The sequence below is a fragment of the Phocoena phocoena genome, chromosome 14 (genome assembly GCF_963924675.1).
Source record: "Phocoena phocoena chromosome 14, mPhoPho1.1, whole genome shotgun sequence".
Lineage (NCBI taxonomy): Eukaryota > Metazoa > Chordata > Mammalia > Artiodactyla > Phocoenidae > Phocoena > Phocoena phocoena.
Window position 1 is genome coordinate 43,029,320 of NC_089232.1, and position 18,710 is coordinate 43,048,029.

Below are 18,710 nucleotides of genomic sequence, written 5' to 3' on the forward strand. Positions count from 1 at the left end.
AATCTTTTTCTTTTATTAGATATAATACATAAAGAAAAACAACACAGTAAGTATACAGCTCAATAAATTATCATGTGAAAATGCCTGTGTGATCACCACTGTTGGCAGTAAACTGAACATTGTAAATACTCAAAGAGCCCCTAACATACTTCCTCCCAGTTATTAAACTCACTATACCACCAGCAACGTATGAAATTTCTGATTGCTCTACATCTTCAGCAATATTGTTGTCAATCTTTTTTATGTTAGCCATTCAGGTGGCTATGTGGTGGCATGATATTGTGATATTGATTTAGAGAAATTCCATAGTGAAATTAAACTTCGCAACTGCCTAGGTACTTCAAGCCTAATTCTCTGGATATCCCAGAGGTTTTGAGAATGAGCAAATATCATGAATATATTTAATTTATACTTAAACTATTTAAAGTGTATTCTTTTGTTTGCAGCTAAGAATCCTGCTGATATCCAGGAGAAATATAACATATGATGCTGGGAGTTAATTGATTAATAAAGAAAGATATTTACAGAGAAAAGATGGCAGAGAAAGAGGAGGTATACAAGGAGAAATAAAGTGTTGTGTGATGGGTTATTGAAAGTAGATAAGTCTAGGCAGGTCTGTTTTCTATGCCACACTGCCCTTTTACAGTGATTAAAATAGAACTATTAAATACCATTCTATATGCTGGGATTTTGAGAAATACATAGAGACAATTTTGGAAAAGTGAGTAATGGATGCAACAGTTGGAAAATGGACAGAGTTTGCTCAAAATATAGTATTAAGGAGATATATCACTGACCAACTGAAAGCAGAAAGAAATTGTAAGGGTAATTTTTAAAACTCAGCTTCGCCTCACGAAATACAGGTGCTTCTTGGTACCTTACATAATCTTTTGCATTTTCGTAAGTAGTGCTCATATCATCAGCATGCTTCCCGTTTAATTTTGTCAACCAAACCTAGCTTATCATCAAAATCACCAATTCTGACCCCAAACCCAGGTATTGTAAATCAGAATTTCTATAGATGGCATCTGGAGAAGATGTTTTTTGAATGCTTAGGTGGTTTGTTTTGGTGATCATAAAGCTTTGAAAGTTATTGGTATAAACTTTAGTTCACAGAAATTAGGTACTTTATTTCCTAACGAAGTTTGGGGAATTTAATATACTTACCTTATCTAAAGCCTTAAGGCAAATCCCATTTATGTATAAAGAGTGTTTAACAAACTAGCTTGATTCAAATGATTATCGAGTATTAGTATTAACCTGCCCTTCTTCATTTCTCTCAGAATTTTTATTATATATGACTTTTCCAAGTTCAAGTTTAAAGTCAAAATTAAAAACTGGAAACGAAGCAAGAGGCATTGGACTTGGGTATTATCTCATCTAGTTTTTAGCTTTGGGAAATTATTTAATATCTTAAGCATCGTTTTTACTAATGTATTAAACAAAAATATTGCCAGACTTTGTGTGAACTTTATTCGAGGGGTGTGGTGTGTGTGTGTCTCTGTGTGTGTGTGTGTGTCTCTGTGTGTGTGTGTGTGTGTGTGCCTACTCAGTGTTAGCTGCACAGAAGTCATACACTAAGTGTTTTACTTTCTTAGTTGACATTTTATTAAAAGAATGATTAGCATCATACTTCTTTTACTTCTCAGTACCCTCTTTGCATGACAGGTTGCCTGGTGGCACTGTGTTTAGTATTTAATTAGTGGTGCATAACTGTTTACAATTTCTTTCTATAAACTAATAAAATACTTGTGTTAATGTATCTTGAGTTTCTATCAGATTATCCATACAATGGTAGCACTTTCTTGAATTCTTCTAAAAAACATACCTAGATGTGTAATGGTGTTCATTCATTTGACAAATACTCATTAAATGCGTACTATGTCTCAGGCACCGTTCTTGTTTCTGGAGAGTATAGTAGTAAATAAAAGAGCCAAGTCCCTGATTTTTGAGAGATTAAATTCCAGTAGTTGGAGATAGTGTGAATGGAAAACTTATTCACATAAGACTCATGGAATCTAAGCTCAGACCTACTACAAGTATCTTAAATTTGGCCACTGACTTGCCTTTTTATTAAACTAATATTTCTAGCATCAGAAAAGAATTATGTAAATGTATTCACTTTGGTTCTGTTCAGCACAGCACTGGATAAACAAATAGAAAGTAAATCTGTCCAATCAGGCTACATTGACATTGAAGGTGTATTGTTTACAAAATAGTAGGTGGGAGAAAGAGCAAAGCTTTTTAGGGGGCACTGCTTGAAATAATGGGAAGAGGTAGAAAGATTTTCCAGTCTCCAGCCCTGAAACCCTAGAGCCAAGGGTGAGGAGGGGGGGTTAGATTCTGTGAAGGTCCAGCATTACTATGAAGGATCCTATGGGGACAAGACCATTATAACATGGGAATAATATCTAAGTTGTCACCAGTGGAGACCCACTACAGCAAGTCAGAAAAACAGTCATGAAATAAATTGCCAAGCTTTTTAGCTGAAAATACAAATAAACCAAAATTTAACAAATGAAGAAGTGAGGCCTAGAAGAAAAGCGGAGAATTAGATTTAGGCGTGAAATGTGGTGGCTAGGAAAAACTCTGGCAAATATTGCTTCAGATTGCTGTGTCCTTTTGAGCCACTTACGCCTGACTGGGGCAAGGCTTTAAGAAGAATTTCTAGCTGGATAAGGAAGGGGAAGGGAATTGTTATTCAAGGCTGTTCAGTAATATGTGTTTTATACATGTCATTTTAGTCAATCTGTATCCCTTATTTTAAGTGGAAAACCAAGTTTATAAAGACTGTGACTTAGCCAGAGTCCTACCAAGTTAGTAGTAGAAACTATTAACAAAATGATCTTCTGACTTGCAGCCAAGTATTATTTTACCACCTCCTCTATAAGTCACCTAGCTCCCTTTCAGAAGGATTCCACCATCCACTGTATTCTTCTTCCAGGTGAGGCCATGAATCATTTCAATTCCATTTTATTTTATTTTTATTTTATTTTATTTTATTTTTCTTTTCTATGCTAACACCAAGTCCTGCTTAGAAAAAAAAATGCAAAACATACATGACTCATCTATACCCAGTGTGTAACTGTATTATTACAAATGTAAGCTTTTCATCTATATTAAAATACTTACTAACAAACCGCTAGAGTCAAAGCAAAGTATCTGTATCTAATAAGATGTGCAGTTATGCGCAAGAACAGACACATTTCCTAAGCTTAATTTTCGGAACTGGAAAAACTAAACTCATAATGGCAATGTGTTGAATATAAGTATTGCAATCTTTATTTCTCACCCTTGTTTCAGCAAAGAATTTGATGATGTTTCTCCCTTATGAAAAGAAAGACTTCTCTGATAGGATTATTAATGAGTTGTTATATGAGGGAAGAACATGGTGGGGGCGGGTGGGAGGAGAATTCTAGGAAAAGTGAACAAAGGTCAGTGCCTGTGCAAAGATTCTGTGGTGTAAGGCAGCGGTCCCCAACCTTTCTGGCATCAGGGACCGGTTTTGTGGAAGATAGTTTTTCCACGGCCGGGGAGGGGGGAGGGTGGGTGATGATTCAAGCAGTAATGCGAGCGACGGGGGGCGGGGGGGGGGGGGGGGGGGATGGTTCAGGTGGTAATGTGAGCGATGGGGAGTGATGGGAGTGGCAGATGAAGCTTCGCTTGCTCGCCTCCTGCTGTGCGGCCCGGTTCCTAACAGTCTGCGGACTGCTACCGGTCCGCGGCCTGGGGGTTCGGGACCCCTGGTGTAAGGGACATCAATTATTTAAGAACTTAAAATAGCCAGAGTGACTAGAACGCAGAGAACTGAGAGGACCATGATGTTAAGATGAGGAATGGTAGCATGACCTTATAGGACCTGGAAGACCATGGAAAGACTTGTGGTCTTCCTTGGAAACTCAGTAGGAAGCCAGTGGATTATTTTAATAAAGAGGTGATTGTAAGATCTCATAAAGTTAGGTTCATAATTTTTAAATAACTGTCTATAGGTGGAACTGTCTATAGTTTCTGGAAGGGGATAAGAGTAGACATAGGAAGGCAAGTTAAACGTAAATTGGTCCAAAAAAATGTTTAAATTAAAAAAAATTTAAAAAGGCTGTGCAATAGGGTAGGTGAGGGATTGTGGTGGCTTTCAATAGGGTGGTAGAAGTGGAAGAAGAAAGGAACAGAGGTGGCATAAATTCTGGAGCAAGAGCCATCAGGATGGGCTACTGGATTGGACTTGAAGGGGAAAAAGAACTCCAAAATACCTCGTGGGTTTCTGACTTGTATAATTGATAGTTGTTGATTGAAGTTGATAGTAGTCACGGATGTAGAGAACACTAAGAAAGAGAAGAGCAGTTTTGGATATGGGTCATTAACTTATCCCAGAGATTGGAATGTATAGTCCTAGAGTTCAGAAGAATGGTCTAGCATGGAGATAAAATTTTGAGACTCATCAGTGCATGAGTGGTAATCAGAGCCTTCAGTGAAGATGAGATTCCATGGAGAGAAAAGTTTTGAATGGTAAAAGAGGAGGGCTAAGTCTGAGTTTTTAATTACCCAGAGAGTACAAGGGGACGAGTCTGTAAAACTGATAAAGGAGAGCATAACATCAACTATATCAATGAAAGAGAATCTTATAAGTGACAAAGGTTAGCAGTATTGAATCCTACCGAGAAGTCAAGAAAAATAAAGACTGTAAAATGGCAACTTCCTACAAATAGTATATGTAATTAAGCAGGCAGCCAAAATGATCTGTCGTTCATGTCAGAGTGTTAGAGTGCTTTATTCCACACTTGTTTAATGGTAAAGAGAGGGTAAGTATATTTGTGTGCAGAACATTCTGAAGCATCATCAATTTTCTGGGGCAAATGTGGGGACACAACTGGTGACCCTGAGAAACAATTCCAAGGAAAAGAGACTAGAAAGTAGCCATGGAGGTACTGACTGGCCCTAGCACTAAATTAGATTTCTCCTGCTGTTTCCTTCTCAGCATGGTTTTCCATGGCAACCAAGTTTAAATGGTTCTGTTAGGTGAACAGGTCAATACCATTATAGCCATTTGTCTTATTACTCTTATTTGTCACTTTAGAAAGCCCACATTTTTGTTTGGGAGCCTATTAAGATTTGGTCAAACTTCTTGTAATTGTTTCAAGTCAAAGCTTTTAAAAGTTCTTTTGCAAGCAAGGAAAAAAATATATCTTAAAACTAAATTTAAATGACGAACAATTTTCACTATATATTGATAAGTTAGGGATCAAGTTTTGAATAGAAGAATATAATGAATTTTAAGCATAAAAACATATTATATCCTGCTGGAGAATACAAAGGGCTCGATTAAAAAGCTTTACAAATCAAATCATAATTAGAAGTAAAATACATGACTTTTTGAAGCTCAGCACACTCTTCTAAGTTTATTTTTCTTATTGAAGACAGTAGATATAAAATAATCAATGAATCATTAAACTCAAAATATAAACATGATTTTTTTTATTTATGAAAGATAGTAGTGCATTGATTTTAATCTTCACATGTACTACCTAATGCTTAAGAAAAAAACCCCGAAGTAATACTTTGACAATGTGGAGGTGGTTTTCCTAAAGTGACTTTAAACAATGGAGATGCAAATTACGTGATTGTTCATGCAAGCCTATAATAGGGCACTAAAAACTGGCACAGGTCCTTTTAGCCCATGTTCTTTGCTTTGTGTTCTGTGACGTGAGACATATTTTTTGCTGTCACTATTCACGTGCCAACAATTTGGGCTGAGTATTAAAATGATTTGGTTTTGAATTCTAGGTATGAAATAATTGTAAGGATCCAAAAGTTGTTATAGTTGGAAAAAAATGCCTTTTTGACATCATTTATAGTTCTATTTGACATGAAAATGTCAATTTCAAAACCTGTTTAATTTTTAGTCTCAAGAAAAAAAACCAGGCTGAAATTAACAACCTTTAGAAATCACATGCAATTAATGCATCACAAAACTGAAAAATAATTAAAGCCTAATGATTGATTAAATATTTACTTCAGTTCAGGGTTTCCTTTGATTAGCTTATGTTGATTTCTGGGAAAGATTATACAATTTGGGTTTATCTGTGCCCTGAGCTACTGATTATTGTGGATCACTTGTTCTGAGCATCATCTGAATTTGCAGATGATGCTCTTCTAGCATTTATGCTCTTCTAGCATTTATGACTAAAACTGCTCTTCTAGCATTTATGACTAAATAAGGTAGGATTGCTTGCTCACAGAAGCAAGCAATTTGGCACAAAATTTCTATTTTAAGCTAATGAATTCCACTTGGGACAACAGTGCTCTAAGTTTTACGGAGACCCAAACACTTGACCCATGAAAGATGTTTACATATTTTTTTGGTATATAAAATTTTATTCAATGAAAGATTCATTAAGTTCTGTAGTGCTTTACAATTTTCAAAAGTATGACACACATGATTTCTATAATCCCATAATAACCCCTTTTTCCCTCTACCTCAGTATTTCCGCTCCCCCTCCCCTCTTCCCACTGATAACCACTAGTTTGTTCTCAAGATCTGTGAGTCGGCTTCAGTTTTTCTTTTAATGTTTATTATTTATTTATTTTTCTTTCTTATTAGTCATCAACCTTATACACATCAGTGTATACATGTCAATCCCAATCTCCCAATTCATCCCACCACCACCCCCACCCACCGCTTTCCCCCCTGTGGTGTCCATAGGTTTTTTCTCTACTTCTCTGTCTCAGTTTCTGCTCTAGAAACCAGTTCATCTGAACCACATCTAAGTTGCACATATATGCATTAATAGACAATATTTGTTTTTCTCTTTCTGACTTACTTCACTCTGTATGACAGTCTCCAGATCCATCCACGTCTCTACAAATGATGCAATTTTGTTCCTTTTTATGGCTGAGTAATATTCCATTGTGTATATGTACCACAACTTCTTTATCCATTCGTCTGTCGATGGGCATTTAGGTTGCTTCCATGACCTGGCTGTTGTAAAGAATGCTGCAGTGAACTTTGGCGTGCATGTGTCTTTTTGAATTATGATTTTCTCTGGGTATATGCCCAGTAGTGGGATTGCTGGGTCATATGGTAATTCTATTTTTGGTTCTTTAAGGAACCTCCATACTGTTCTCCATAGTGGCTGTATCAATTTACATTCCCACCAACAGTGCAAGAGGGTTCTCTTTTCTCCACACCGTCTCCAGCATTTGTTGTTTGTATATTTTCTGATGATGCCCATTCTAACTGGTATGAGGTGAGACCTCATTGTAGTTTTGATTTGCATTTCTCTGATAATTAGTGGTGTTGAGCAGGTTTTCATGTGCTTCTTGGCCATCTGTATGTCTTTTTTGGACGAATGTCTGTTTAGGTCTTCTGCCCATTTTTGGACTGGGTTGTTTGCTTTTTTAATACTGAGCTGCCTGAGCTGTTTATATATTTTGGAGATTACTCCTTTGTCCGATGATTCATTTGCAAATATTTTCTCCCATTCTAAGGGCTGTCGTTTCATCTTGCTTATGGTTCCCTTTGCTGTGCAAAAGCTTTTAATCTTCATTAGGTCCCATTTGTTTGTTTTTAGTTCCATTACTCTAGGGGGTGGATCAAAAAAGATCTTGCTGTGATTTATGTCAAAGAGTGTTCTTCCTATGTTTTCCTTTAAGAGTTTTATAGTGCCCAGTCTTACATTTAGGTCTCTAATCCATTTCGAGTTTATTTTTGTGTATGGTGTTAGGGAGTGTTCTAATTTCATTCTTTTACATGTAGCTGTCCAGTTTTCCCAGCACCACTTATTGAAGAGACTGTCTTTTCTCCATTGTATATCCTTGCCTCCTTTGTCATAGATTAGTTGACCATAGGTGCATGGATTTATCTCTGGGCTTTCTATCCTGTTCCATTGATCTATATTTCTGTTTTTGTGCCAGTACCATATTGTCTTGAATACTGTAGTTTTGTAGTATAGTCTGGAGTCAGGGAGACTGATTCCTCCAGTTCCGTTTTTTCCCTTAACACTGCTTTGGCTATTTGGGGTCTTTTGTGTCTCCATGCATATTTTAAGATTTTTTGTTCTAGTTCTGTAAAAAAATGCCCTTGGTAATAGGATAGGGATTGCATTGAATCTGTAGATTGCTTTAGGTAGTATAGTCATTTTCACAATACTGATTCTTCCAATCTGAGAACATGGTATATCTCTCCATCTGTTGGTATCATCTTTAATTTTTTTCATCAGTGTCTTATAGTTTTCTGCACACAGGTTTTTTGTCTCCCTAGGTAGGTTTATTCCTAGGTATTTTACTCCTTTTGTTGCAGTGGTAAATGGGAGTGTTTCCTTACTTTCTCTTTCAGATATTTCATCATTAGTGTATAGGAATGCAAGATATTTCTGTGCATTAATTTTATATCCTGCAACTTTACCAAATTCATTGATTAGCTCTAGTAGTTTTCTGGTGGCATCTTTAGGATTTTCTATGTATAATATCATGTCATCTGCCAACAGTGACAGTTTTACTTCTTCTTTTCCAGTTTGTATTCCTTTTATTTCTTTTTCTTCTCTGATTGTCGTGGCTAGGACTTCCAAAACTATGTTGAATAATAGTGGTGAGAGTGGACATCCTTGTCTTCTTCCTGATCTTAGAGGAAATGCTTTCAGTTTTTCACCATTGAGAATGATGTTTGCTGTGGATTTGTCATATATGGCCTTTATTATGTTGATGTAGGTTCGCTCTATGCCCACTTTCTGGAGTGTTTTTATCATAAATGGGTGTTGAATGTTGTCAAAAGCTTTTTCTGCATCTATGGATATGATCCTATGGTTTTTATTCTTCACTTTGTTAACATGGTGTATCACATTGATTGATTTGCATATATTGAAGAATCCTTGCTTCTCTGGGATAAATTCCATTTGATCATGGTGTATGATCCTTTTAATGTGTTGTTGGATTCTGTTTGCTAGTATTTTGTTGAGGATTTTTGCATCTATATTCATCAGTGATACTGGTCTCTAATTTTCTGTTTTTGTAGTATCTTTGTCTGGTTTTGGTATCAGGGTGATGGTGGCCTCATAGAATGAGTTTGGGAGTTTTCCTTCCTCTGCAATTTTTTGTAAGACTTTGAGAAGAATGGGTGTTAGATCTTCTCTAAATGTTTTATAGAATTTCCTGTGAAGCCATCTGGTCCTGGACTTCTCTTTGTTTTGGAAGATTTTTAAATCACAGTTTCAATTTCATCACTTGTGATTGGTCTGTTTATATTTTCTATTTCTTCCTGGTTCAGTCTTGGAAGCTTATATCTTTCTAAGAATTTCTCTATTTCTTCCACGTTGTCCATTTTTTTGGCATAAAGTTGCCTGTAGTAGTCTCTTAGGATGCTTTGTATTTCTGCAGTGTCTGTAACTTCTCCTTTTTCATTTCTAATTTTATTGATTTGAGTCCTCTCCCTCTTTTTCTTGATGAATCTGGCTAATGGTTTATCAATTTTATTTGTCTTCTCAAAGAACCAGCTTTTAGTTTTATTGCTCTTTGCTATTGTTTTCTTTGTGTCTATTTCATTTATTTCTGCTCTGATCTTTATGATTACTTTCCTTCTGCTAACTTTGGGTTTTGTTTGTTCTTATTTCTCTAGTTCCTTTAGGTGTAAGGTTAGATTGTTTATTTGAGATTTTTCTTGTTTCTTGAGGTGGGCTTGTATAGCTATAAACTTCCCTCTTAGAACTGCTTTTGCTGCATCCAAAGGTTGTGGATCGTCATGTTTTCATTGTCATTTGTCTCTAGGTATTTATTGACTTCCTCTTTGATTTCTTCAGTGATCTCTTGGTTATTTAGTAACGTATTGTTTAGCCTCCATGTGTTTGTGTTTTTTGCCCTGTAATTCACTTCTAACCTCATAGCGTGTGGTCAGAAAAGATGTTTGTTATGATTTCAATTTTCTTAAATTTACTGTGGCTTGATTTGTGACCCAAGATGTGATCTATCCTGGAGAATGTTCTATGCGCACTTGAGAAGAAAGTGTAATCTGCTGTTTTTGGATGGAATGTTCTATAAATATCAATTAAAGCTATCTGGTCTATTGTGTCATTTAAAGCTGTGTTTCCTTATTAATTTTCTGTTTGGATGATCTGTCCATTGGTGTAAGTGAGGTGTTAAAGTCCCCCACTATTATTGTGTCACTGTCAATTTCCTCTTTTAGAGCTATTAACAGTTGCCTTATGTATTGAGGTGCTCCTATGTTGGGTGCATATATATTTATAATTTTTATATATTCTTCTTGGATTGATCTCTTGATGATTATGTAGTGTCCTTCCTTGTCCCTTGTAACAGTCTTTATTTTAAAGTCTATTTTATCTGATATGAGAATTGCTATTCCAGCTTTCTTTTGATTTCCATTTTCATGGAATATCTTTTTCCATCCCCTCACTTTCAGTCTGTATGTGTCCCTAGGTCTGAAGTGGGTCTCTTGTAGACAGCATATATATGGGTCTTGTTTTTGTATCCATTCAGCAAGCCTGTGTCTTTTGGTTGGAGCATTTAATCCATTCATGTTTAAGGTAATTATCGATATGTATGTTCCTATTACCATTTTCTTAATTGTTTTGGGTTTGTTTTTATAAGTCCTCTTCTTCTGTTGTGTTTCCCACTTAGAGAAGTTCCTTTAGCATTTGTTGTAGAGCTGGTTTGGTGGTGCTGAATTCTCTTAGCTTTTGCTTGTCTGTAAAGTTTTTGATTTCTCCATGGAATCTGAATGAGATCCTTGCTGGGTAGAGTAATCTTGGTTGTAGGTTCTTCCCTTTCATCACTTTAAGTATATCATGCCACTCCCTTCTGGCTTGTAGAGTTTCTGCTGAGAAATCAGCTGTTAACCTTACGGTAGTTCCCTTGTATGTTATTTTTTGTTTTTCCCTTGCTACTTTCAGTAATTTTTCCTTGTCTTTAATTTTTGCCAATTTGATTACTACGTGTCTTGGTGTGTTTCTCCTTGGGTTTATCCTGCCGTTGACTCTGTGCGCTTCCTGGACTTGGGTGGCTATTTCCTTTCCCATGTTAGGGAAGTTTTCGACTATAATCTCTTTAGATATTTTCTCTGGTCCTTTCTCTGTCTCTTCTCCTTTTGGGACCCCTATAATGTGAATGTTGTTGCATTTAATGTTGTCCCAGAGGTATCTTAGGCTCTCTTCATTTCTTTTCATTCTTTTTTCTTTATTCTGTTCCTCAGCAGTGAATTCCACCATTCGGTCTTCCAGGTCGCTTATCCGTTCTTCTGCCTCAGTTATTCTGCTATTGATTCCTTCTTTTGTATTTTTCATTTCAGTTATTGTATTGCTCATCTCTGTTTGTTTGTTCTTTAATTCTTCTAGATCTTTGTTAAACGTTTCTTGCATCTTCTCGATCTTTGCCCCCATTCTTTTTCAGAGGTTCTGGGTCATATTCACTATCATTATTTGAATCCTTTTTCTGGAAGATTGCCCATCTCAATTACATTTAGTTGTTTTTCTGGGGTTTTATCTTGTTCCTTCATCTGGTACATAGCCCTCTGCCTTTTCATCTTGTCTATATTTCTGTGAATGTGGTTTTTGTTCCACAGGCTGCAGGATTGTAGTTCTTCTTGCTTCTCCTGTCTGCCCTCTGGTGGATGAGGCTATGTTCCATTTTTGTTTTATTCACTAGTTTGTTGTGTTTTTTAGATTCCACATATAAGCGATATCATGCAGTATATCTGAAAAAAACAAAAACAGTAATTCGAGAAGATATGTGTACCCCAATGTTCATTGCACCGTTATTTACAATTGTCAAGGTATGAACAGAACCTAAACGTCCATCAACAGAGAAATGAATAAAGAATATGTGGTGTGTGTGTGTGTGTATATATATATATATAATGGAATACTACTCAGCCATAAAAAAGAATGAAAATTTGCCGTTTGCAGCAACATGGATGGACTTGGAGGGCATTATGCTAAGTGAAATAAGTCAGACAAAGAAAGACAGATACTGTAAGATGTTAATGTTTTGCTACTACTGCTACTAATGTTTCCCTCCTACCAGGGAGGGATTTCAGTGTTTTTGGAAGACTGTGAAGATGGCCAGCCAGCCTTAATAGCTACTCCTTTATTTCATTACATCCCACTGTTTCAAAGCATGCTGTTAACACAAACCAAAAACTCACAACATCATGACTTGGTGAAAGTTTTTTGGTTGTGCAGTATCTCTCTCTGCCTCTCTCTCTTTCTCTCTGTCACACACACACACACAGGCACTGTGCATGTGTGCCATAAATTCTTTGAGTTTTATTCTACCACCTATTTGGGCACATTAAGACAAAGTGTTTTTTCTCTACCCTTTCATGTACAGAATAAAAAAAAGTTAGAACTCTTGGAACTAACAATAGCAAGTGAAGAGAGAAGGGGTAGAACCTTGTTCCTCTTGTATGTTTTCTTTTTATATTTCTTCATGGTCTATAATTAGGCAAAGCAGAATGAAATATATTTGATAAATTGAATCATTTGATAAAATTTACATGCTTTAATCCACAAGGCAATATAATGGTATTAATTTTAATCTAATTACATTATGGAACATGAATGTGAGGCTCTTGCTAGGGTGGATGAAAGGGTTACTCTCCACCCAGCAAATATTTTTTGCACATATTGTCCATAGGCAGGTTTTCAATCATGAAGATGTTTTGAAATAGCTGGAAAACCATTATTTTAATGTTTTGCTTGGCTTTTCCTCTTCCTGGATTCAACATTTCACAGCAAGTTTTATGCTTCTCAAAAATTTTAATAATTATGTTAACTCATGTTTTAATTTTGGCAACTAGGAAAAGAGCTGGAAAACAAAGGCACAGAAGGGGACTCTTGCTATTTGCATGTCAGGAAGATTGACAGTCTGTTTGTGTCTACTTTGCTGGTTATAACCTAATGGAATATAGGTCATAGGGCAGTGTAAGTTAGCTGTTCCCAATAATGGAATTGAGTCTCACTGTCCAACTCTGTATTACAAGAAATAAATTACTTATAACATATAAACTACTAAAAATGCACAATCAAATCAAACTGTAATAATTTACTAGATTATTGTTCTAATTTTACCATTTTCCCTTGCATTCCGATATCAGTTTTTGAGCTGGAAACATTGTATTGAAATAGTAGTGCAAACACAAGGAATTGGTCATAATCCTGGGTAAGCACTTGAGCAAAAGTGTATAGTTAATATCATATGTGTGTGTTCTGGTGTAAAATTATAGAATCACTGATACAGGTTATGGGTCGGTGATTCTAAAATTATATACATGTGTGTGTATATGTATGTATATATCACAGAAAAAATAGAAGAATCAACATTTCTCTTGATCATAGTACTTTCACTACTAGCACTACTGACATACTGTATAAATCTTCTGTTAACTTAATGAATTTCTTATTAGTATAAGTAATCAGCTTGAAAGTAAGGGCCATGCATAAGTTTTCAGTGACTTGTGGAGTGGCTGGCATTTTGCAAGCTTGTTAAAGTAAATGAATAATGATTTGACACTTAGGTATTTATTTACTCAGTACCATAAGCAGATAATGCAAATTCTAATTGTATTTGATTGCTTGTATATGACACAAGTATTCCATTTGTTCTTTTTTTAAAATTATTTATTTAGTTAGTTAGTTTTGCCTGCATTGGGTCTTCATTGCTGTGCATGGGCTTTCTCTTGTTGTGGTGCGTGGGCTTCTCATTGCGGTGGCTTCTCTTGCAGCAAGAGAGCACGGGCTCTAGGCACGCGGGCTTCAGTAATTGTGGCTTGTAGGCTCACTAGTTGTGGCTCGTGGGCTGTAGAGTGCAGGCTCAGTAGTTGTGGCACATGGGCTTAGTTGCTCCGCGGCATGTGGGATCTTCTCGGACCGGGGCTCAAACCCGTGTTCCCTACATTGGCAGGCGGATTCTTAACCACTATGCCACCAGAGAAGTCCCCCATTTGTTCTTCCAAACTCAGTCTCCACCTTTCTCCCCTCTGTGCTGTGCTCCAAGACGTTGAGCTCTCTGGACTACGTCAGCTTTGGTCTGTGGGTAACTCTGGCAAGAGATCTGAAGGAAGAAGGGAGGAGAATGAGGTCAGGACATTTATTCCCCCAGCTCACTCTAGTAGCTCTGTCATTGGCTGAATCCTTAAGTGAAGATCACGACTCTGTCGGGTAGCCATCTACACAAAGAGCTTATTCCATCACTCCCCATCTCTCCCCAGCTGCCCAGGTTCCAATAGCAGGTCTCTCCTCCCCCTCATCAGGACTAAAGATGATGATGGTGTCCAGCTCCCTGATATGACTAGGCTGGGATCCTTCAGTCTCTTGAGGCCTCCCTTAACCCTACCCACACTTTTAAAAACAGTTCCTTTACTAAATGTCCCTTAAATTATACAATCTGATGTGCCTTCTCTTTCCTGCTGGTGCCTTATCTGATACACTAATCTCAGTGGAGTAAATTCTGAAAATAGAAAATGTTCTTGACATCACCAATTCATGTTGATTTAATTTTTAACTATTATTTTAATGTTATTCATGGAATTATAACTTTTATTCCCACTAGAGAGTGATGCTTTTATAAAAACCCATTCCCTAATGCCATCCAAAATCAAAACTCTTTGAGAGATTTCACAGTTAACTTAAAGAAGCAAACAAGGCATGAATTCAGCTGAACTACCATACTATGAAATGATACTGTTAAGCATTTAATATGACTTTTCACTCTTGGATATCTCTAATAAAAATGTTTGAGATGAACAAGGTATGCCTCCTCTGCCTACCTCCGTTTGTGATGTCCATGGCTTCATTCCTTCCCTTAACCCCAAGTGGTTCCCTGTGGTTCTTTGGGTGTATGCCAAGCTTATTTTGTACTCAGGGCCTTTATATGTGTCTGGACCACCTTCCTCCTACACCTTTCTATGTTTTACTCCTTCACGTTACTCAGGTCTTAATGCAATTGTGACCCTTCCAGGGGCTTCCTCTATCCTCTCTAAAATATCTGTCTACCACCCACCAAACTCTGTACCTTTACTCTGATTCATTTGCTCTCTAGCATTTTTATTATCTTAAAACATATTATGTTTTGCTATGTAAGGTTATATTTGTATTTATTATTGGTATTTACCCTCTCCCCACGTAAGCTCCATGGAAACAAAGATGGCATTTTCTTCAGGAATAGCATAAGCAATATTTTTAGCAGCTCTATTGATATATTTCATATCAAATATATGTATGTATCCAAAAAGTTTATAGAAGTATATATCAACAAATATAAAGAATATTAATATATAATATGAATATATAAAATATATACTATGAACATATATAAATATATCTACTATAAATATAGGTGTATATAAAATTATATAAAACATACATCAATAAACTTATGGAAAATTTCAATACATAGATAGTTTATTTAAAACACACCTTTTAGAGTGTGCGGCTTAGGGCATTCCCTGGCAGTCCAGTGGTTAAGACTCCGAGCTTTCACTGTCGAGGGCAAGGGTTCAGTCCCTGGGCAGGGCGCTAAGATCCTACAAGTGGCGCAGTGAGGCCAGATAAATACTCAAGTGGGCAGCTTATCGCATAGAGTTGTGCATCTGTCACCACAACCATTTTTAAAGCGTTTCATTACTCCAGAAAGAAACCCTGTGTCCTTAGCGATTCCCTCTCCCTCCATCTTCCCAGTCTCCTGACAACCACTAATCTTTATATCCTATAGATTTTCCACTTCTAGTTATTTCATATAAATGGAATCATACTATATGTGGTCTGGTGTTTTATGACTGGCTTCTTTCACTTAGCATGATGTTTTCAAGGTTCATTCATGTTGTAGCTCTTACTAGTATTTCATTCCTTCTGATGGCTGAAAAGCATTCTACTGTATGGATAAACCACATTTTATTTATTCATTCATCAGTTGATGGACATTTAAGTTTTTCTCATCTTTTTGGCTATTATGAAAAATGCAGCTATGAACATTCACATATAAGATTTTACATGGACGTATGTTTTCATTTCTCTTGAATATATATACCTGAAAGTGGGATTGCTGGATCATATGGTAGCTTTAGGTTTAATTGTTGGAGGAACTGCCAGACTCCTTTCCAAAGCGGCTGCAACATTTTACATTCCTGTTAGGAGGGTCAAAGTCTTCAATTTCTCCACTTCCTCCCCAGATAACACGTTGTATTATCTGTCTTTTTGATTAGAACCATCCTGGTAGGTGTGAAGGCAATCATTATTTTTGATTGTATATACGACCCTGCTTATTCTAATTTGGGTCAAAGTTAAAGTCTTAAATATTAAATACAATCCTATAGTATTTTTTCTTTTTTTATTTTTATTTTTAACTAGCGCCGTGAGTTTAGAGACTAATATTTTTTAAATGTTTGTGTAAATATTTTTTGCTTTATCCTATTATGGGGAATCTTCAGTGGACTTCTATGAATTGCATGTTTGTGTACACCCCAAATTCATAGGTTGAAACCCTGATCCCCAGTATGATCATATTTGGAGATGGGATCTTTGGGAGATAATTAGGTCATAATGGTGGACCCCTCATAATTGGATTAGAGCCTTTATAAGAAGAGACACCAGAGTGCTCTCTCTGTCTCTCTCTCTTTCTCTCCCTCTCTCCCTCCCTCTCCACCATGTGAGGACATAGCCTGGAAGAGAGCTCTCCCCAGGAACAAATCACCTGACCCCTTGATCTTGAATTTCCCAGCCTCCAGAACTGTGAGAAATAAATTTATGTGTTTAATCCACCCAGTTGTTGATATTTTTTTTATAGCAGCCTGAACCATCTGTGAAGACTACAGTGAATTTATTTTTTCTAGAATAATAGTAGTTATAGAATGGTGTTACTCCCCATGCTCTATATAACATGACAGTGGATCTCAATTTGACAATAGCTAAGATTTTACCCATTTTAGAATTTTAGAATCTCCTTAAAGTTTAAAAATAACAGTGGACTTAAAGACAGACAGAAGTTTACCTGGAGAAAGACTTGTGTGTGTGTGTCTAGGGGTAAGGACAGGGTGAGTATTTTCTTGTTGTTAGGAATTATCCCCAAGAATAAATAAATATATCTATTGTAACACATTCTGCTTAGAACTCTATTTTTATCAAGTACATGCCATTTGAAGGTGAGAGGAGACCAATTTCTTTCATAAGGCAATAAGGAGTGCAGATGGCATCCTGACAATAACAAATTGTCAAATAAGGAGAGGCGTAGGTTTAGAAGAGGGATTTCAACAACAGGCTGCAATCCCAGGTCCAACTCTTCTATGATAATGTAAAAATAAATTTTAGTGAAGAATTCCAGTGAAGATCGATAATAACAAGTCTGACAGTTTCTAAGGAGGAAATAAGTTGGTATTTTTTCTTTTATACTTCATGTTAATCAAAAGGATGACAAATTTCAAATGCTAGTGATATTTTATAGTCAATTAAAACAACTATTTACCTTAAACTATTTTCTATAGCATGCACAGGAAATATGTATTGTCTTTTTCTCTTTTCTTCTGACAGTGATCGTAAACTACTTAAGAGATAACTTCTTTATGTGATACAACTCCCACAGTAACAAGAAAAATATGCTTTCCACTAAAGTTCAGTATTTACTGATAATAATTAACATCAAAATGACCACAGAAAAACTTTACACATCGTTTATTTTACTTACTCTTTAAAATCACCTTAGTAATTTCATCCACAGTATTTGAATTATAGTTGCAGCATATTTGAATATTTGAATGTAATTTACATTGCAAATGAATGAGAAATTCTGCTGTGTGGTCTTATGTGTAGATATCTAATAAATTAAAGGCAATTTTTCTACCCCACCTTCCCTTTCCTTTCCTGCATCCCAACTTTCCTTATTCCTATTGAGTTTATTCTAGTTGATAGAAAAGGTCATTAAAATATATAACAAATAAATATGAACATATAGATAAAATAAGGAAGGGGGTGAAGGCTGTGGGAGGATTTTGAACTGATTAATAACAACCTCTAGTCTGTGTTTGAAAGGTATCGCTGTAGCTGCTGTGTGCAGAGTAGACTGTGGTGGGGATAATTGTGGAAGCAAGGTGACTGCTAGGAGGCTATTGCAATAATCCAATTGAGAAATGATGGTGTTCGGGACTGGAATGTAGGCAGTAGGGTTAATGGGAACAGTATATGGAACAGTATATTTTGGATATAGGAAAAGAGAAAATGAGGAGTCAAAGATGGCCTACACATTGGTGAGGTGATGTTACGAGTTTTAGTGTGAGGGCAAACAAAACAAAACAAAACAAAAAACCTGATGCTCTATCTACTATGTGGACCAAGAAAAGAATATGGGTAATTTCCCAGTTGTAAAACATAATCACAAAAACTAATTCAATGGGTATGTGATAAATATCAGGTGATGGCCAATGGTTGTATGATTGATGTCAAATCACATTAATTTTCACATTTCCCTGTATGTTTTCATAGTTTTCTGAAGGAAAAATAGAAAGCAGATGAAGCAGGAACTTTGTAGAAATTCCATTCTTTCTCATGTTTGGTATTTCTGTAGTAGACATTAGAACACCCTCTGCCAAAACCATAAAGGATCCAACACATTGAGTTCAAGGTGTTGGAAACCATTTCATTATGTCCCAGAACAATAGCTTTCTGGAAACAGAATTGAATGGAAGTATCTTAAAATGACCTGTGTTTTTTAAAAAGTGAAAG